The 22,285-nt window shown below is 36.6% G+C and overlaps 1 pseudogene; it reads right to left on the reverse strand.

Annotated features, from left to right (window-relative positions):
• Positions 1–20,062: 20,062 nt before the first annotated feature.
• Positions 20,063–20,985, reverse strand: LOC130685126 (olfactory receptor 6C2-like; annotated as a pseudogene).
• Positions 20,986–22,285: the final 1,300 nt, after the last annotated feature.

Consider the following 22,285-nt stretch of genomic DNA (forward strand, 5'->3'; position numbering starts at 1 on the left):
CAAATGGGGGAGAGTCACAGGGCAAAGTTTTGAGTGGGGTGTCATGGAGTTTCCATGCCCTCTCCTGATGCATCACCCTCCCAGCATCTCAATGTGTTCACCAACCCAGAAACTCCCCGTATCTTCTTGTAGAGATTTTAGTCCTTAATCTCCAGGCCCACCTTGCCCTCTCCAGAGAGCAGTGTGTGTGTTAAAAGTCCTGATCTCCTAATCATTGGGTCTTCCTGATGACCACCCCATTCAGGCTCCCTTGGGGCCCCATCCAAAGATGCTTTAGTATAACCTCAAGGTAATAAAAGACACTCCTGTCAATCAGCAAATTCCATGAGTTAGGAGTTCTCTGCCAGGAACAAGCACCAGACCAAATACTTCATATTAAACACAATATTTATATGTATATATTAGATGTTTTTTCCTTACACAAAATTTACACACACACAAAGTGTGTGTGTCTATAAGGTGAAATAGCCTGATTCAAAAAGATTAAAAAATATTTAATGTCTTTCTCCCAGCAATTAAAAAAACAAGTAAAAAAAAGAAATTAATGAATGAAATTAAGATTTGATCAATAAAATGAACAACACAGGTAATAGATATAGGTAGACCAATATACCCCAAATATGCATAATACACTTTTTATATCTGGAATAATGGAAATATGTATTCTCAAAGTTCAGGAAGCTGAAAGTCCAGACTCCAAATGCTGACAGGGTTGTTTTTTTCAGGTGTCAGGTCACTTTTGCTGGTAGATGGCCATCTTCTCCTGGGTCTTCACATGGTGTTCCCTCTGTGCATATCTGTGTCCTAATCGCCTCTTCTTACAAGGACTTAGTCATAGTGAGTTAGGGCCCAGCCTATGTACCTGTTTTTAACTTCTTACCTCTTCAATTAGCCTATATCAAAGTGAAGTCACATTTTGAGGTACAGAGAATTTGAATGTCTATATATGAATTTAATGGGGTGCAACTCATCCACAATAGGTTCCCAAGGAGCCTAAGGACATTTCCAGACTGGAATTGTGTGGCATTTTGAATTGCTATTATAAAATATCTTAGACAAACAAAAAGTATAAAAATAATGTAAAACAGTTGTTTTATTTTTGCTTTTTTTCCCCTTGCCTGGGGAAACATGTCCTGGCAAAAAATGCTAATGCCAATGTTCAAGAGTTTACTTCCTGCATTTTCACTTTTTTTGCCTTGTTAGGTCAATTATTTTCTTTAACTACTTTCTCAAAATTGTTAAAATGTATATACAGTATGAGATTTTTAAAGCGCAAAGAAATAGATGAGACTAAAAGTAACTTTTCCCCCTTTACCTAATCATTTGATGTTTTTTCCTTTAAGCAAACACTATTACTATTTCTAGCAAATTCCTACAGAGAAGGGTCATGTATTTATATATACATATGCAAATGTATCTGCCCATATTTTCCTTTCAGGGAGGTAATGGTTTTAGGCCTTATATTAAGACCTTTAATCCATTTTTAGTTCATTTTGTGTATGGTATAAGACAGTGGTCTTGTTTCATTCTTTTCCAGGTAGCTGTCCAGTTTTCCCAACACCAGTTTTTGAAGAGACTGTCTTTCTGCTTTTACATATTCTTGCTTCCTTTGTTATATCTTAATGGACAGCATATTCATGGATTTATTCTGCTCCATTCCTCTATGTGTCTATTTTTTTTTTTTTTTTTCTAGAACCATACCATTTGGATTACTACAGCTTCTTGGTATAGTTTGAAATCACGGAGTGTGATACTTTCAGCTTTGTTCTTCTTTATCAAGATTGCTTCAGCTAGTTATTTTTTTATGTTTCCATACAAATTTTAGGATTATTTTCTCTAGTTCTTTGAAAAATGTCATTGGTACTTTGATAGGGACTGCATTGACTCTGTAAGTTGCTTTGAAAACTATGGCTACTTTAACAACACTTATTCTTCTTACCCATGAGCATGGACTTTACTCCCATGACTATCATTTTCAGTTTCTTTGACCAAAGTCATATAGTTTTCAGATACAGTCAATATATGCAAAAAAATATCTGTGTTCAGTAGATGAATGGATAAGAATATGGGGTATAATATATCAATGGAATATTAATCAGTTATAAGAAAGAAATCTTGTCATTAGTGACAAGATGGATGGACATGGAAGATATTATGTTAAGTGAAATAAATCAATCAGAGAAAGATGAAAATGCTATATGATGGCATTTATATGTGAAAATTTAAAACACTGCTAACAAAACAGAAGAAGGCTCATAAATACAGAAAACAATCTGTTGGTCACCATAGCTAAGAGATTATGAGGATACATCAAATAGTGGAATCAAAAGGCACAAACTTGCAATTATTATACAAATACACGACAGGGATGAAAAGTAAAAACAGATAATATATCAAAAATTCTGTTACAACCTGTATGGTCACAGATGGTAACTACACATATTGTGGTGTGCATTTTGTAATGCATAAAATTATTGAAACACTATGAAGTATACCCGAAACCAATAAAATATTGCATATTACCTATGCTCTAATGAAAAACAAAAATTAAAAATTCATAGTCTGATAAAACAAAAAGGAATACTGCTAAATAAATAATGTAATCATATTCAACTTAAGAAATTAAACATTTCCAATACACTGGAAGTTTATGTTGGAATCTTTCCAATCATTTTTTCCCATCTCTTGATATATCCTTATCCAGAGTTTAGCGTTGTTGTTTTCTCTGTACTCCTTTATACTTTTACTGTATACCCTTAAACCTCAAACAATACATAGCACAATTTTTGTGTTTTAAGCTTTACATAAATGGTATCATACCCTATGCTTTCTTTGCAACTGATTTTACTGTAGTAAAATACAGATAACATGAAATTTACCACCTTACCATTTTCAAATGTACATTTCAGGTATTAAATACATTCATCATGAGGTGCAACCATCACCACTATCCATTTCCATACCTCTACTCACCTTACAAAATTCAAACTATATATGCACTAAGCAAAAACTCCCCATTCTTTCCTCCTCCCAACCACTGATAACTCCCATTCTACTTCCTGCTTGAAGAGTTGGACTACACTAAGTACCTCATTAGTTGCCTTTTTCTAAACAGCTTGTTTCACATAGCATACTATCCTCATGGTAAGTCCATGTCGCAGCATGTCAGAATTCCCTTTATTTCTTACAGGTATTTTACCACAGTTTTGAAAAACTGGAAAAAGTTTCATACTCCAAAAATAGGAAATGATCAAAATTAATTATCATCACATTTCAAAAGGTTATATAAAGAATATCAAGTTAAAAGATATTTGAAGAATGAAGTAATATAGATGCCAAAATTAATGGACCCTAAAGCAAAACACAATAAGGAATAGCAAAAAAGCCAAAATTAGTTATCAGTAGGCATTAAAAAATGATAGTAAGAATGGAAAGTGTACATTTCATGTGGAAGACATTACTTTATAAAATGTACGAATCTAAAACACCACATGGTCACATTAAAATTGAAAAATGATCAAAAAAAGGCATAAGATTCAATAACCAGTTATTATTTTTATTAATTTACAGATGTAAAAACTGAAAAGATCATAAAAACTGTTAACATCCAGAAAGAAATATTTGTAAAACCTCACTGCACTTTTTGTGTGAAATCAGTGCATTCTCTTTTTGTAATGTGTACCTCAAAAAAAGGGTAATAAAATTTTGAGAACCAAGGAAATTACAAACTCAAAATCCCCCTATCAGTATATTGAAAGAACACCTGCACACCTACAAAGAATAAGTAACCCAATAAATAATTGAGCAGAGACTTAAAATGGCATTTCAAAAGAGCATAGACAATGGTCAGTAAACAAACAAGACAGTGTGTTGCATAATTATTAATCAATGATATCCATACTAAACTGGGAGAGAAGTGGGTGCTAGCTGTCAGCATAGCGAGAGCCTGCAACCACATCCTTCCACACACAGAGAGAATTTACACCAACAAACTGAGCAAATCATTCTGAGGAAGAACTGAAGCCTGAGTTGAACACCTTCTGCACAAAAAGTGATAAAAATGCCATCTACAAAATGACAGGATAGACAGACACGTGGTGACAGAGGATCTCCACCCCACTCACTCCTGCACAGGGACGGGTATCACTGAGACCAGAAAGGAGATTCAATTGCCATGGATACAGAAAACAGGACATTAAGGCATTTAAAGGGCAACCACACTATTTGGAAAAGAAACCAATTTTCAAAACTAAAGCATCAGCCAAACAATGAGGGAACTGTGAGAACTGTCCCTGGGACCAGAGGTTCTGATGACTTCCATTGTTTATGTTACACTTGCACATTGATAGGGAAGAGGGAGCGGATGAGCACCACTGTTTACATCACATCCTAAGGTGCGGATGGTAGTAGGGTCAGGGTGCATACACCAGCTACAGATTAAACAGTGTGGTCTCCTGGAACCTGCATGCACTCAAATACATCTGAGAGTGATCCCCAAGTCCTGCCAAGATGGCACAAGCATTGTGTCCCCACATATTCACATGCCTAATCCCCTTCCATCTTTGGCCACCATGTTTGTGAAGCTATGACTAGCACCCACCTGGGAGACTGTGGACCACACCCTTCCCCCACAAGTTGTCCAGCTGTCAGGGACCAGTACCAACACCCACACAGTATCCCCCTGGGTCACATGCCTCTGGCCCTGGCCACCCTACCACCATGGCCCCACTGATTGCAACCTGGAAGACCTCACTCCACACCATAGCAGCCCTGGCCTTGGCACACTGCAACCCATGACCTCCTGGCCTACAGCCAGCCACCTGGAACTACCAACTAGGCTGTCTACCAAGAAGAGATTCCTACCCAAGGCTGCACCTGCAAGATGGGGACAGGGAGCCCTTTCACCTGACCTAGAGAAACAAATACAGTCAAATATAATATGGTGACAGAGGAATATGCTTGAAATAAAATAACATGACAGAGCTCCAGAAAAAGAACTAAAAGAGACAAATTTTAAAAATCTAAGGGATGAAGATTATAAAGGAATGGTTACAAAGATGCTCACTGCACATGAGAGAGAAGAGCAGATGAACTAAAGGAGTACTTCAAGAAACATATAGAAACTATAAAAAGCACCAATCAGATATAAATAATACAACATTAAATGAAAAATGCATTAGAGGGAAACAACAGCAAATTAGAGGATGAAGAAAGGATCAGAAGTTTGGCAGAGTAATAGCATTCAAGTTGAACAACAAAATGAAACAAGAATATAAAGTATTGAGTATATATTAAGGGACCTCTAGGACAAGATCAAACATCCTAACATTTGCATTATAGGAGACCCAGAGAAAGAGGGAGAGAAAGGAGTGGAATTATTATTTAAAGAAATAATAGTTGAGAAAACTGCCCTAACCTGGGGAAAGAAACAAACATTTAGGTCCATGAAGCACAAAAAGCCCAAAACAAGGTGAACTCTAGGAGGTCCACATGAAGATGAATAATAATTTAAATGTCCAAAATCAAAGAGAGAAAGAGAATATTAAAAGCAGCAAGAGAAAAGCAAAAGGCTACATACAAAGGAAACTCCATAAGGCAACCAGCAGATTTTTCAGAAACTCTGCAGACCAGAAAGGAGTGGCATGATACATTCAAGGTGCTGAATGGAGAATATCTACAAACAAGAATATTCTACTCAGCAAGGTTATTATTCAGAATTAAAGGAGAGAGAAAGAAAATCCTAGATAAACACAAGGTAAAGCAGTTTATTGCCATTAATCCATCCTTACATGAAATATTAAGAGGAACAGAAAATTAGAAGCAAGGCAATTATAAAAAGTAAAATTTCACTGCTAATAGCAAACATAGCATTAGTAGATCAGTCACTTAAAAGCTAACATGCTGTGGAGTATAAGAAGAAAGCAAAACTGAAGGAACAAAACAGCAGCAGACTCACAGAACCCAAGAATGGACTAATGGTTACCAAAGGGAAAGGGACTGGGAAGGATGAGTGGGAAGGGAGGGTTAAGGGGAATAAAGGGCATTATGAGTCACATACATAATGTGGTGGTGAGAGGCACGGGGAAGGCAGTATAGCGCAGAGAGGACAAGTAGTGATTCTATATCATCTTACTGATAGACAGTGACTGGTAATGGGGTATGTGGTGGGGACTTGGTGATGGGGGGAGTCTAATAACCACAATGTTGCTCATGTAATTGTATATTAATGATAACAAAATTAAAAAAAAGAAAAGCAAAAATAAAAGCTAACATGAAGATTGAAAGACAAAGGTAGTATAATCAATTACTTCTAATAATTAGTTAAAGGAATCACTAAATAGAGTTAAAATAAAACATATATAAGAAATGTGAAGGAAGGGAAATAAAGTAGTAACAGTAACAGAATATGTTCACGTTAGCAACCATCAACTTAACATAGGCTGCTATATATGTAAGACATCATATATAAACCGTAAAGTAACACAAACCAGAAAGTGATAATAGATACTGTAGAAATTAAGAGAAAGATATACAAATATAACACTAAATAAAGTCGTCATACACAAGAGACAACTGCAAGACAAATATAAAGGGTCAGAGAGGAATAACAAAATAGCCCAAAAACATTTTGTAAAATGAAAATAAATACATACCTATCAATAATTACTAAAAACTGTAAAGCATGGATAAAAGAAACGGGAGAAGAAAGGAAGAAATGGGAAACTATCCCTTGCTCATGCAAAGGAAGAATTGGAATTGTTAGAATGGCTATACTACCCAAGGCAATTTGTAGATTGAATGCAATCCCTATTAAGCTCCAGGGGCATTTTTTATGGAACTACACCAAATATTGTGAGAATTTGCTTGCATCCACAAAAGACCCTGAATAGCCAAAGCAATCATGAGAGAGAACAAAGCTGGGAGTATCATCCTCTCTAATTTGAAACTGTACTGTAGCTGTATTAATCATAACAGTATGGTACTGGCACAAGACCTGATACATACACCACTGAAACAGAATAGAGAGCCCAGAAGTAAACCCAAGCATTTATGGTCGATTAATAAATGAATAAGGAGGCAAGAACACACAATCCTTCAGAAAAAAACAGTCTCTCCCATAAAAGATGTTGGGAAAATAAGGCAGCTACATTCAAGAGAATGAAACTGGATTATGAACACCATACACAAAAGTTAACTTGAAATGGACTAAAGACATACACTTAGGACATGAAACCATAAAAATCTTAGAAGAAAATATAGGCAGTAAACTCACAAACATCAGCATGAGTAATTTTTTTTGGCTACATATCCCTAGGAAGGGAAACAAAAGCAAAAATAAACAAATGGGATTACATCAAACTAAAATACTTCTACAAGCAGAGGAAACCATCAACAAAAGAAAGGCAGCCTACTGTATGGGAGAATATATTTGCAAATGATATATCTGATAAGGGTCCATTAGTCAAAACATATAAAAACTCATACAGCTCAATACCAAAAATAATCCAATTAAAAAATTGGCAGAGGAACTGAGTAGACATTTTTACAAAGATGACATACAGATACCCAACAGACACATGAAAAGATGCTCCACATCACTTATCAGGAGGGAAAGGCAAGTCAAAACCACAATGAGATATCACCTCACTCCAGTCAGACTGGCCACTATCAAGAAGACAAAGTTGGCAAGGTTAGGGAGAAAAGGAACCTTCCTGCTCTATTGGTGGGAATGTAAATTGGTGTCACCACTGTCAAAAGCAGTATGGATATTCTTCAAAAAACTAAAAATAGAAATACCATATAACCCAGTAATTCCACTTCTGGAAATTTACCTGAAGAAAACACAATTTTTCATTTGAAAAGATATATATATACACACTAATGTTTACTACCACGTTATTTACGATAGCCAAGATATGGCTGTCTATCAACAGATAAACAGATAAAGAATTTGTGCATATATACAATGGAATAGCATTCAGCCATAAAAAAGAAAGAAATTTTGCCATTAGCAATAATGTGGATGGACCTATGGAGTATTATTCTAAATGAAATAAACCAGGCAGAGAAAGACAAATACCATAGGAGTTCACTTATATGCAGATTTTTAAACAAAACAAAACAGTCAAAACTGAAATAGATTCATAAACACTGAATCTATAAAGACTGGTGATTGCTATAAGGGAGAGGAGTGGGAGATGGGTGAAATTGTTGAAGGAGATAAAGAGGCACAAAATTCAATTATATATAAATTATTCAAAGGGATGAATGCACAGCATAGAGAACATAGTTAATACTGTAATATCTTCTATGCTGAGTGACAGTACACTACCTGGAGTGAGCATCTAATAATGTAGATAACTGTTGAATCACTATGCTGTACACTTGAAATCTATGTCATACTGTATATCAACTCTACTTAATTAAAATTTTATTTAAAAATTACCAATCATTTATGAAAAAATGAATAATTAATTAAATGGAATACTTTTATTTATGTTTATTGGCCATTATCTATGCTTTTTTGTGAAATGCCATTTCCGATATCTGCTCAAATATTTAGTAGGTTGCCTTTTCTTTGTTGATGTGCACAGGTTCTTTCAAAATACTGGAAGGAGTCTTTGAGTTTATAATCCTTTATTTTTTTAATATTAGCACATTTTTGTTGAGGTCTAAAGTACATAAATAAAATGCATTGATTTCACATGTACATTTCAATGAGCTTTGACAAATATTTATTTTTGGATGTTACAGTTTCTATGATTTTTTTCAGTTTTCTAATCTAAAAATGAATTTTCAAAATAATAATTGGATATTGGAATTAATAACTCTTTTTACCATTTTTAAGTCTTAATATGTTCATATGGTGATTAACATTTACATACTTTTTGAAGTTAAGTGTCCATCACATCCATAATAATATTCACCTTTGTATACCTAGTATTATTTTTTAATGCCTACTTTACTTCTCTGATTAATTTAAACATAATTTTAACAAATGTATTTGTCTTTTTAGAGAACCAGTTTTTGGCATTTTTGATATTTCTTATTCTGCTTTCTTTCAAATCCTTTTTAGTTTGGTATCTGTCTATTACTTCCCTTTTTTCAAACTTATTTTCACTTCACATTATTTAACCTTTTAAGATGAATGTAGATAATTCAATAATATCTTTTTTTCTTTGTACTATGAACTTTTCCACAATTTTTGAAATTGTGGTGAAAAGAAACATAGAAAAGAAGGAAATTCTGACATAGGCTACAATATGAATGATCCTTAAGAACTTTATGCAGAGTGAAATAAGTCAGTCACAAGAGGACACATACTATACAATTCAACTTATGTGAGGTACCAGGGGTAGTCAAATTCACAGAGACAGAAAGCAGAAAGGGGGTGCCAGAGGTTGAGGGAGGGAGGAATGGGGAGTTATTTTTAGTGGGTAGAGATTGAAACTTACAAAATGAAAAGAGTTATGGAGATGGATAGTGGTGATGGTGTACCATGTTATGAATATATTTAATACCTCTGAAATGTATACTTAAAAATGGCTAAGATGGTAATTTTCATGTTATGCATATTTTACCACAATAAAATATATGGGAAAAAAGGATACAGTATAATAATATTTCTGTAGTTGTAAAAGAATTCAGAGAAACCAGAAACGTTAGATTCTAGATAAGGAAACCTCTGGAGTTGGGAGGCAATCATAACTGGGAACGTTGTGTAATAGATTTCCAATGTACTGGGAATGTTTGCTTCAGCTAAGCATATGTTTTGTATTATCCCATAGGCTTTCTGATATGTCTAACATATTTTCTAATAGCTTTTCAAAACCTCCAACAACGTCAGCCTGTACATTTCCTTTGTATCCCGTTATGGACTGAGTTGTATCCACTCAGATTCATATGCTGAATCCTAACCCCAGTACCTCAGAATGTGACAGTGTTTGGAGATAGGATATTTAAAGTGGCAATAAGTTAAATGAGGTCATTAGGATGAGCCCTACACCAATATGGCTGTGTCCTTATAGGAAAAGATTAAGACACAGGTATGTGGAGTGGAAATACCATGTGAAGACACAAGGAATAGAGAAGTTTCAGTGGCAACCAAACCTGCCAGCAACTTGATGTTGGATTTCTAGTCTCCAGAACTATGAGAAAGCATATTTCTGTTTTTCATTATTGGAGACATTTCCTACATATATCTATTATAGTTTGTCTATTATAATGATCTAATCTTCATCTTACATACCCATTTCTTTATCTGCTTTTTGTTTTAATAGCTGCAAGAAAGAATAAAGATCTTTTGCTCTGCTGTTCCACTTAGCTGTTCCACCTTGTAGACATGTATGCCTTGTACATAGATATAGGTATATTATAAGGCATATTTGGTCTAATTTCCTGTTCCTGGTAGAAAGTGCTTAAAACTCTTTGAATTTCCTGGTCCATAGGAGTGCCATTTATTACCAGGAGTTTATGCTAATAGGGTGACTTAAGGTGGGGACCCTAGATAGCCTCAGAATGGGGCTGGTCTTCAGAGAGAACAATTGATTAGAGGATTAGAAGTGTCAACCCCATCTACTGATCTCTGAGGAGGGCAAGGTAGAATCGAGATTAAATGCTGTAAAAACTCTTGAATAAGGAGACTACAGGAGTTCTTGGGTTTGTGAAGACATGGCCGTGCTGGTAGATTGGTGTACCAGGAGAGGGCATGAAAACCCTGCACATTCCCATCCCCATAACTTGCCCTGTGAATCTCCCATTTGGCTGTTCCTGAGAGGTATCCTTTATCATAAACTTGGAGGAGTAAGTACACCACTTAACATTACTACAGGATATATGTGGAAGGACTTCAAATTAACAATGTTCTTTTCTGAATACTGCAGTTTCTATGATTTTTTTTTCAGTATTCATATTCAGTTTTGAATTTTTCTATATTATATATTTATTACGGATGTAATTTAAATAAGAAAGCTATCTTCTCATTGCACTGCATAAACCATGTGTGAACAAATTATACAGAATAGGATTCTGATTTGTCATTATAATCTTATTATTTTATACTTGGGCTGAGTTGCTTGTTATTGTTTCTTTTTCTCTCGAAGGACAGTATTTCCTTTGGTGCTCATCTTAGAACTTTTTATGGGAAAGTAAATTATATTTTTATCAAATTCATCAATTTTGAATCAGGGATTCTATGGACTATTTTGTTGAGGTGTTTTCTACACATCTGTTGTAGATGGAGGAAATAAAGAAGATAAAAAGTGTGTAAATACATATTCAAATACACACATGCTTAAATTATAAGAGAAGCTAGAGGATATGAGGATTTTTGTGAGGATTTTTAGAAATTTTAAATGAGAAAAAAAGAAAAGACTGGATAGTAGGATCAGATTTTTCTGAATATCTTTGAAGTATAAAAGAAGGTTATACTCACACTATGGCCATTACTTTGCATTAACAACTAAAAATATGATAAAAATAAAAAGTACATTTGAACAACTGGATAGTGTTTAATAAATATAGGCAGTAGTTCTTTTTGTAACGTGAAAGCAAAAAAATTTACTTTCACAATTACAGACCATGGAAAGGATAAAAAAGCCCATTTAATAGAAAGAATTCCAATTACTTGGTCTAACTTATTTTTCCATCTTTTCCCTCTTCTCTGTCATTTTTTCACACTATACCTGGATTTATTTGCAGTAGTCAGTTTACACTAACCAACAACATGCCCCTTAGAATGTCCTTGTAGTTTTGGGTCATCTGTCAATCCCAGCAATATGAATGTGGTTATTGCTGTGTGATTCCACATCACTGCCTTGTGCCAAATCAAGAGCGATTCCACCTGAAGAGAGAAGTGTGGCAAGAAGCTGGCCCTGGAACCTGGATGCAAACACTGGGCAAGCAGCTCACACGCACTTCCTTCTTTTCCTTATTGGCCAATTGTTAATAGCAGTGCCTCTGACATCTTATGAGGAGGCAGCTACAGGAAATATCTAAGATCTTATGTTTATAATTCTCTGATTATCAAGAACATTTACAAAAATGTCAAATAAAAGCAAAACATGGGGTCAGAGAAGATGGCGGTGTGAGGAGGACAGTGGGAATCTCCTCCCAAAAACATATATATTTTTGAAAATACAACAAATGCAACTAATCCTAAAAGAGAGACCAGAAGAAATAGGACAACAGCCAAATTACATTAACACCTGTGAGAAACCAGCGCCTGGTGAAAGGGGTAAGATAAAAACCGCAGCCCGGCAGGACCCAAGGCCCCTTACCCCAGCTCCCGGCGGGAGGAGAGGAGTCGGAGCGGGGAAGGATAGGGAGCCCAGGACTGTTAAGCACCCAGCCCCAGCCATCAGCACCAGAGAGCAGACACAATGCATGCGTGGGGTGCCGGAAAAGAGGGAAACAGGACAGTAAGACTTTTGAGCAGGATCCCGAAGCAGACGCCCCTGGGACAAAGAAAAGCAAGTGCTTTTTGAAAGTCTTAAAGGGACAGGGACCCCACAACTGGATGGAAGCATCCCGGGGACAGTCCAGCAGCTAGAAATTCCAGGGAACTCTGGGCACACTAACCCCCTGGGCAACAGCTCTGAGACCCCTCACAGAGGTAAATAGCCAAACAGACCCCCGTCCATCACCCCTCCCGGGCCCACCATAGCAGAGCAGCGGCCTGAGCCTGGACACGCCCACAGCAAGGGAGCTTCTTCAATAGCGGCCAGGCAAGATACAGAGACCCAGTCTGCACACAATTGCCCAACACAAGCCACAAGGGGTCGCAGTTGTTCCAGTAAAGAGAGGCCAGGAGCAAAGTGGAAAGAGTCTTGACTCTCCCAGGTGACAGACAAGTCAATAGCTCACCATTGTACTTACCAACATGAAAAGGCAAAAATTTTGACAGCTTTGACATCTTCTGCATCTTCCCCTGAGAAGGAACCTGGGGAGATAGATTTAACCAGCCTTCCTGAAAAAGAATTCAAAACAAAAGTCATAACCATGCTGATGGACTTGCAGAGAAATATGCAAGAACTAAGGAAGGAGAATACAGAAATAAAACAAGCTCTGGAAGGACTTCAAAACAGAATGGATGAGATGCAAGAGACCATTAATGGACTAGAAAACAGAGAAAAGGAACGCAGAGAAGCTAATTCAGAAAGAGATAAAAGGATCTCCAGGAATGAAAGAATTTTAAGAGAACTGTGTGACCAATTGAAATGGAACAATATCCGCTTTATAGGGGTACCAGAAGAAGAAGAGAGAGTAAAAGGGATAGAAAGTGTCTTTTAAGAAATAATTGCTGAAAACTTCCCCAAACTAGGGGAGGAAATGGCCTCTCAGACCACAGAGCTACACAGAACTCCCATGACAAGGAATCCAAGGAGGGCAACACCAAGACACATAATAATTAAAATGGCAAAGATCAAAGACAAGGACAACGTATTAAAGGCAGCCAGAGAGGAAAAAAAAGGTCACCTACAAAGGAAAACACATCAGGCAATCATCAGACTTCTCAACAGAAACCATACAGGCAAGAACAGAATGGCATAATACACTTATTGCAATGAAACATAAGGGCCTCAAACCAAGAATACTGTATCAAGCATGATTATCATTTAAATATGAAGGAGGGATTAAACAATTTCCAGACAAGCAAAAGTTGAGGGAATTTGCCTCCCACAAACCACCTCTACAGGGCATCTTACAGGGATTGCTCTAGATGGGAGCACTCCTAAAAAGAGCACAGAACAAAACACCCAACATAAGAAGAAGGGAGGAGAAGGAATAAGAAGGGAGAGAAATAAAGAATCAGCAGACCATGTTTATAATAGCTCAATAAGTGAGTTAAGTTACACAGTAAGATAGTAAAGGAGCTAACCTTGAACCTTTGGTAACCACAAACTTAAAGCCTGCAATGGCAATAAGTACATACCTTTCAATAATCAACCTAAATGTAACTGGACTGAATGCACCAATCAAAAGACACAGAGTAATAGAATGGATAAAAAAGCAAGACCCATCCATATGCTTCTTACAAGAGACTCACCTCAAACTCAAAGACATGCACAGACTTAAGTCAAGGGATGGAAAAAGATATTTCATGCAAACAACAGAGAGAAAAAAGCAGGTGTCGCAATACTAGTATCAGACAAAATAGACTTCAAAATAAAGAAAGTAACAAAAGATAGGGAAGGACATTGCATAATGTTAAAGGGCTCAGTCCAACAAGAGGATATAACCATTATAAATATATATGCACCCAATACAGGAGGACCAACATATGTGAAACAAATACTAACAGAATTAAAGGAGGAAATAGAATGCAATGCATTCATCCTGGGAGACTTCAACACACCACTCACTCCAAAGGATAGATCCACCAGACACAAAATGAGGAAGAACACAGAGGCACTGAACAACACACTAGAAGAGATGGACCTAATAGACATCTATAGAACTCTACGACCAAAAGCAACAGGATACACATTCTTCTCAAGTGCACATGGAACATTCTCCAGAATAGACCACATACTAGGCCACAAAAAGAGCCTCAGTAAATTTCAAAAGATTGAAATCCTACCAACCAACTTTTCAGACCACAGAGGCATAAAACTAGAAATAAATTGTACAAAGAAAGCAAAAAGGCTCACAAACACATGGAGGCTTAACAACACGCTCCTAAATAATCAGTGGATCAATGACCAAATCAAAATGGAGATCCAGCAATATATGGAAACAAACAACAACAACAACAACACAAAGTCCCAACTACTGTGGGATACAGCAAAAGCAGTCTTAAGAGGAAAGTATATAGCAATCCAGGCATATTTAAAAAAGGAAGAACAAGCCCAAATGAATGATATAATGTCACAATTATCGAAATTGGAAAAAGAAGAACAAATGAGGCCTAAGGTCAGCAGAAGGAGGGACATAATAAAGATCAGAGAAGAAATAAATAAAATTGAGAAGAATAAAACAATAGCAAAAATCAATGAAACCAAGAGCTGGTTCTTCAAAAAAATTAACAAAATAGATAAGCCTCTAGCCAGACTTAATAAGAGGAAAAGAGAGTCAACACAAATCAACAGTATCAGAAACGAGAAAGGAAAAATCATGACGGACCCCACAGAAATACAAAGAATTATTATAGAGTACTATGAAAACCTATATGCTAACAAGCTGGGAATCCTAGGAGAAATGGACAACTTCCTAGAAAAATACAACCTTCCAAAACTGACCCAGAAAGAAACAGAAAATCTAAACAGTCCAATTACCAGCAACGAAATTGAAGTGGTAATCAAAAAACTACCAAAGAACAAAACCCCTGGGCCAGATGGATCTACCTCGGAATTTTATCAGACATACAGAGAAGACATAATACCCATTCTCCTTAAAGTTTTCCAAAAAATAGAAGAGGAGGGGATACTCCCATACTCATTCTATGAAGCCAACGTCACCCTAATACCAAAAACAGGCAAAGACCCCACCAATAAGGAAAACTACAGACCAATATCCCTGATGAACATAGATGCAAAAATACTCAACAAAATATTAGCAAACCAAATTTAAAAATACATCAAAAGGATCATACAACATGATCAAGTGGGATTCATCTCAGGGAGGCAAGGATGGTACAACATTCAAAAGTCCATCAACATCATCCACCACATCAACAAAAAGAAAGACAAAAACCACATGATCATCTCCTAGATGCTGAAAAAAACATTCGACAAAATTCAACATCCATTCATGATAAAAACTCTGAACAAAATGGGTATAGAGAGCAAGTACCTCAACATAATAAAGGCCATATATGATAAACACACAGCCAACATCATACTGACAGCAAGAAGCTGAAAGCTTTTCCTCTGCAATTGGGAACAAGACAGGGATGCCCACTATCCCCACTGTTATTCAACATAGTACTGGAGGTCCTAGCTATGGCAATTAGACAAAACAAAGAAATACAAGGAATCCAGATTGGTAAAGAAGAAGTTAAACTCTCACTGTTTGCAGATGACTTGATATTGTACATAAAAAACCCTAAAGACTCCACTCTGAAACTACTAGAGCTAGTATTGAAATTCAGCAAAGTTGCAGGATACAAAATTAACACACAGGAATCTGTGGCTTTCCTATACACTAACAATAAACTAGTAGAAAGAGAAATCAGGAAGACAATTTCATTCACAATAGCATCAAAAAGAATAAAATATATAGGAATAAACCTAACCAAGGAAGTGAAAGACCTATACCCTGAAAACTATAAGACACTCAAGAGAAATTAAAGAGGTCACTAACAAATGGAAACTCATCCCATGCTCCTGGCTAGGAAGAATTAATATCATCAAAATAGCCATACTACTCAAAGCAATATACAGATTCAGTGCAATCCCTATCAAACTACCAACAGCATTCTTCAATGAACTGGAACAAATAGTTCAAAAATTCATATGGAAACACCAAAGACCCTGATTAGCTAAAGCAGTCCTGAGAAGGAAGAATAAAGTGGGGGGGATCTCACTCCCCAACTTCAAGCTCTACTAAAAGTAATCAAGCAATTTGGTACTGACACAAGAACAGAGTCACAGACCAATGGAACAGAATAGAGACTCCAAACACTAGCCCAAACATATATGGTCAACTAATATTCGATAAAGGGTCCATGGACATACAATGGGGAAATGACGGTCTCTTCAACAGATGGTGCTGGCAAAACCAGACAGCTACATGTAAGAGAATGAAACTGGATCACTGTCTAACCCGATACACAAAAGTAAATTCGAAATGGATCAAAGACTTGAATGTAAGTCATGAAACCATAAAACTCTTAGAAAAAAAATAGGCAAAAATCTCTTAGACATAAACATGAGTGACCTCTTCTTGAACATATCTCCCCGGGCAAGGGAAATGAATGCAAAACTGAACAAATGGGACTATAACATGCTGAAATGCCTCTGTACAGCAAAGGGCACCATCAATAGAAAAAAAAGGTATCCTACAGTATGGGAGTATATATTCGTTAAATGACAGATCCAATGAAGGGTTGACATCCAAAATATATAAAGAGCTCACATGCCTCAAAAAACAAAAAGCAAATAATCCAATTAAAAAATGGGCAGAGGAGCTGAATAGACAGTTCTCTAAAGAAGAAATTCAGATGACCAACAGACACATGAAAAGATGCTCCACATCGCTTGTCATCAGAGAAATGCAAATTAAAACTGCAATGAGATATCACCTCACACTAGTAAGGATGGCTACCATCCAAAAGACAAACAACAACAAATGTTGGCGAGGTTGTGGAGAAAGGGGAACCCTCCTACACTGCTGGTGGGAATGTAAATTAGTTCAACCATTGTGGAAAGCAGTATGGAGGTTCTTCAAAATGCTCAAAATAGAAATACCATTTGACCCAGGAATTCCACTTCTTGGTATTTACCCCAAGAATGCAGCACTCCATTTTGAAAAAGACAGATGCACCCCTATGCTTATTGCTGCACTATTTACAATAGCCAAGATATGGAAGCAACCTAAATGTCCATCAGTAGATGAATGGATAAAGAAGATGTGGTACATATACATATACACAATGGAATATTACTCAGGCATAAGAAAAAAACAAATCCTACCATTTGCAACAACATGGATGGAGCTAGAGGGTATTATGCTCAGTGAAATAAGCCAGGCGGAGAAAGACAAGTACAAAATGATTTCACTCATATGTGGAGTATAAGAACAAAAGAAAACTGAAGGAACAAAACAGCAGCAGAAGCACAGAACCCAAGAATGGACTAATAGTTACAAAAGGGAAAGGTACTGGGGAGGACGGGTGGGAAGGGAGGGATAAGAGAGGGAAAAAAGGAAAGGGGGCATTACAATTAGCATGTTTAGTGTGTGGGGGGCACAGGGAGGGCTGTGCAACACTGAGAAGACAAGTAGTGATTTTACAGCATCTTACTATGTCGATGGACAGTGACTGTGAACGGGGATGTGGGGGGTGGACTTGGTGAAGGGGGGAACCTAGTAAACATAATGTCCTTCATGTAATTGTAGATTAATGATACCAAAATAAAATTTAAAAAAATAAAAATAAAAATAAAAATAAAAATAAATATGTTGTTGATATATTGTTAGCCACAGATTAAAAAAAAGCAAAACATAACATAAATCATATGTGTAATTTTCCGTTTCTCAGAAACATTGTATTGTGGTACGGCTCATAGTTGTCCTTATCCTGGAGGAAATTAAGACAATTTTGTATTTTTCTTCTCCCTTTTTCAGGTTTTTTTGCTTTTACACATCATACTAATATGCACCATTTTCAAAGTCATGAAGGATCTGTTAATTAGAATTTTTTGTGTGTTTTAAAACAATTTTTAGAGCAATTTTAGGACCAAAGCAAAATTGAGGGAAGGTACAGAGATTTCCCATATACTACCTCTCTCCATATGGATGTTGGTGGCAGGAACAGCAGGAAAGGTCATCAGGAGATGAGGTGCCATCTAAGATCTTGCAGTTTAGCTTAGACATGAGTCAAGCACATATTAGAGTTAATTTGCAGAAATATCCATTTTGGATTGTAGCCCTCTTGTGAGGAGATGCATTTGTTGGACCTTGACTGTGTCCTGCTCTTGTGATTTGCTTTTACCAAGTAGCTACTTCTATGGAATGTTTCAGTGGAAAATGAGGAAAATACTAAGCATAATTTCAGCTGGTTATTTCTACGTATCTGGAGAATGTGGGGAGAGAAAAGTGATTATCTCAAGATTTTAAATTCCCATCTCATGGTATGAAAACAAGTCAGAAAACTATGTCTTCCCGAAATATGCCAATATCTCCTGTAGTTACAGGACTTCTTGAAAACAACCCAAGTCTACTTTTGTGGATGAATTAATTTCAATGCAAATTGAATTCACAACCAGCAAGGTTTACTGGAGGACACAATGAAAGGGTGGATTAAAGTGAAATCCCATAGAAACAGACACTTATATGCTGCATCAGGGTTTGACATCTTCTTGCATGAAGAACCTACAATGACCTACTTTGAGGTAGTTTTCTTTCAGGAGAATGCTGGCTTTGGTCACCACCCACCCCCATTTGTTCTCATTGTTTGGAAAGCAATAACCAGACTCACATTCAAACAGACTTTCAGGCATGGGGCACACAGTATTACCTGGAATATGTACCAGAGACACCAAAAGAATTTCAAGAAAACTAATATATATCAACAAAACCTGAGGCATGTCCCCAGGAATTGGTCATTAGGGTTTTGGCAACAGGGTGAGGTGAGAAGTAACATTGTTTTGGTGAAATTTACTCATGTGAAAAAAGTATTCAGTCTTAAAAAAAAAGAAGGAAATATTGCTATTTTAACAATGTTTGGACCTTGAGGGCATCTGACGTAAGGCAGACAAAAAGGCAAGCACTGCGTGATATCATGTATATGTGGAATTTTAAAATGCTAAGTGCATAGGAACAGAGAACAGACTGGTGGCTGGCAGAGGTAAGGAGCAGGATAATGGGCAAAGGTGGTCAGAAGGCATAAACCTCCAGTTAAAAGATAAAAAAGTTCCAGTGATGTAATGTACAGCATGTTGACTATAGTTAGAACAATCTATTTTTTGTTGCTAAGGGAGTAGATCTTAAAAATATCTTATCACAAGAAAAAAACTGTAACTATGTGAGTTAACTAAACCTACTGTGATCATCATTTCTCAATATATACACATATATCAAATAATTATGTCATACCTGAATGCTGATACAATGCTATATATCAACCGTATTTTTTTAAAAATTGAGAAAAATAAAGGGTTATAATGCAAAAAAAAGATGAGAACAACAAAAAAAGTTTCCACATTAACAGCAAGAGTTAGTGTAGTGTAATAGTGCAACCTCAGTATGTAGCATGGTGGTTTGCACTACAGATAAATAAGAAACTACACTTAACCATTCTTCAGTACTGTACTGTACACTTGAATTAGAACACATAGTAAAAAATGAAATATTCATATGCATGTATTTTTTATTTTGAAGGTATTTTAGTTTTCTAAATCATTTAAAGAAATGCCATCTTTTTTATTGAGTTCTTGAAGGCTTGTTTGACTTGCTTGTTCCATAGAGTATAAATGAAAGGGTTCATCAGAGGGATGACTGATATGTTGAGCAATGACACCACTTTATTAATGGCAATGCCTTCCTTTGCTGGTTTCATATAGGTGAAGATGCAACTTCCATAGGTGATGGAAACTACAATCATGTGGGAAGAACAGGTGGAGAAAGCCTTTTTTCTTTGCTGAACTGAAGGGAGTCTTAAAATAGTCCTAATAATATATATGTAGGATACAATTACACACACTAATGTAAAAATGAGGGTCAGCACAGCCACGACTAGAATAATTTGCTCTACAAATTGAGTGTCCAAGCATACAATCTTCAGAAGAGAAGATGCATCACAGCCAAAATGGTCAACGAGATTGGAGTTACAGAAATCCAGCTGAACTTCTAGGCTAAGCGGAGGGAGTATGACAATTAACCCAATCAGCCAACACAAAAGGACAAGAATGGTGCAAACTCTGTCGCTCATGAAGGTGGTGTAGTGCAGGGGCTGGCAGATGGCCACGTAGCGGACATAGGACATGGCAGTTAGAAGAAAAAATTCTGCTGCCCCAATGAGGATGACAAAAAATATCTGGATGATGCAAGCATTATAGGTAACCCTTCTGTTCCCAGTTGTCAGGCTATACAGGAATCGAGGAACACAGACAGCTGTAAATATTATTTCTAAGATGGAGAAATTACAAAGAAAAAAGTACATGGGTGTTTTAAGGTGAGAGTCCAGCAGAGTGAGGAGCACAATGATGATTTTCCAGCAACAGTGAAAATGTAGGTGAGAAACAAAAATACTAAAAGAAAAACCTGTAGATGTGGGTCATCTGTTAATCCAAGTAGGATGAATGTTATTGCAGAATGATTTTTCATCACTGTCTTAAGATACACTAGGAGACCATAAACTGAATCTGAGGAATAGAAAAAAAGATAGAAATAAAGCATATAAAGATAATATTCAATAAGCTGTGTAGAGGAAAGTAGACAAGCAAGTCAGTAGAAGCACATATTTTACTTTTAGTGCATCCATAATCTGATGTAGAAGTGATTGCACTTGGTATTTCCTGGAGTCTTCTTTACCTTATTCTTCACAATGTGGTTTATAGAAAATATCCATCTGATGATTCATTTTCACTATAGTTACAGGGTGAATTTTAAAGTTGATAGAAAATGCCAGGAGGATCTCCCAGTCCCCTGAGATTAGGGCAGCCGTCCTGGTGTCCTCACTCCCCAGGGCAGAGAAGGAGATCCATAAATGTCAATAGGTGGGAACGTACCTGTATAAAAATTTCATTTCCCATTCTGTCAGAAGAGCATATCAGCAAATTATTCTCATACCCTACATCAATATAATACCACCAAGGCTTAGATGTATTATTTTCCATGTTTTGCAACAGTTGTCTTCAAATAACTCTTTAAAGTCCTCAGTGTTCTAGAGGACCCTTTGCTGTCTGGGTGACCAGGGAGCAGTACCACAGTTACTGCGAAATTTCCTGACTCTCGTACATCTCCAGGATTTCTTCCTTGATCCCCTTGTATGTTAATATACTGAAATATTCAAGTCTGTTTCCCTACCAAGTATTAGTTTGAACAGCATCTGTTATGTTTCCTTTCTTGAATTCTTGTTTCAATATCCATCTGTTGTCTAACACCCCACCTAGCTCAAGCTTTCCCAGGATCCTGACAGATGGGATGTTCTGATGGTGTTCCTCAGAGAACCAAATCCTGTCCCTAGGCTTCCATGATCATTAAGTCCTGTAATTCATGTAGAGATGATTTCTCTCCCAAAAGCCATATGAAGCAACTTGCTAGCTCGACTAATAACATGAAATCTATATCTGCCAAAATAGAGGAAGGTGAAAACCACTTGGGGAAAGAGTTTACTTCTTTGTGTGATTCCTTTCTCTGGAGACTCACTTTGGCCCTGGGAATGTCCCTCATCATTGCCCCAGGACACCTCTTTGCTCTTCAGATTGTGCTTATTTTCCTAAAGAACTGTTATTATTAGGCAAGGCATTAATATTTAACAAGATTTAAATATGACATGGAGAAGAAATAAAAATTGGCTATTCTAAAAAGCTGAAAAGTCACAATCTGTCCTTTGGAGTTTCCCTACAAGACTGCCTCCCTGTGAAGCTTCTTTTCCAGAATCATGTCAAAGAAGCCATTGTTA

The sequence above is a fragment of the Manis pentadactyla genome, chromosome 10 (genome assembly GCF_030020395.1).
Source record: "Manis pentadactyla isolate mManPen7 chromosome 10, mManPen7.hap1, whole genome shotgun sequence".
Taxonomy (NCBI): Eukaryota; Metazoa; Chordata; class Mammalia; order Pholidota; family Manidae; genus Manis; species Manis pentadactyla.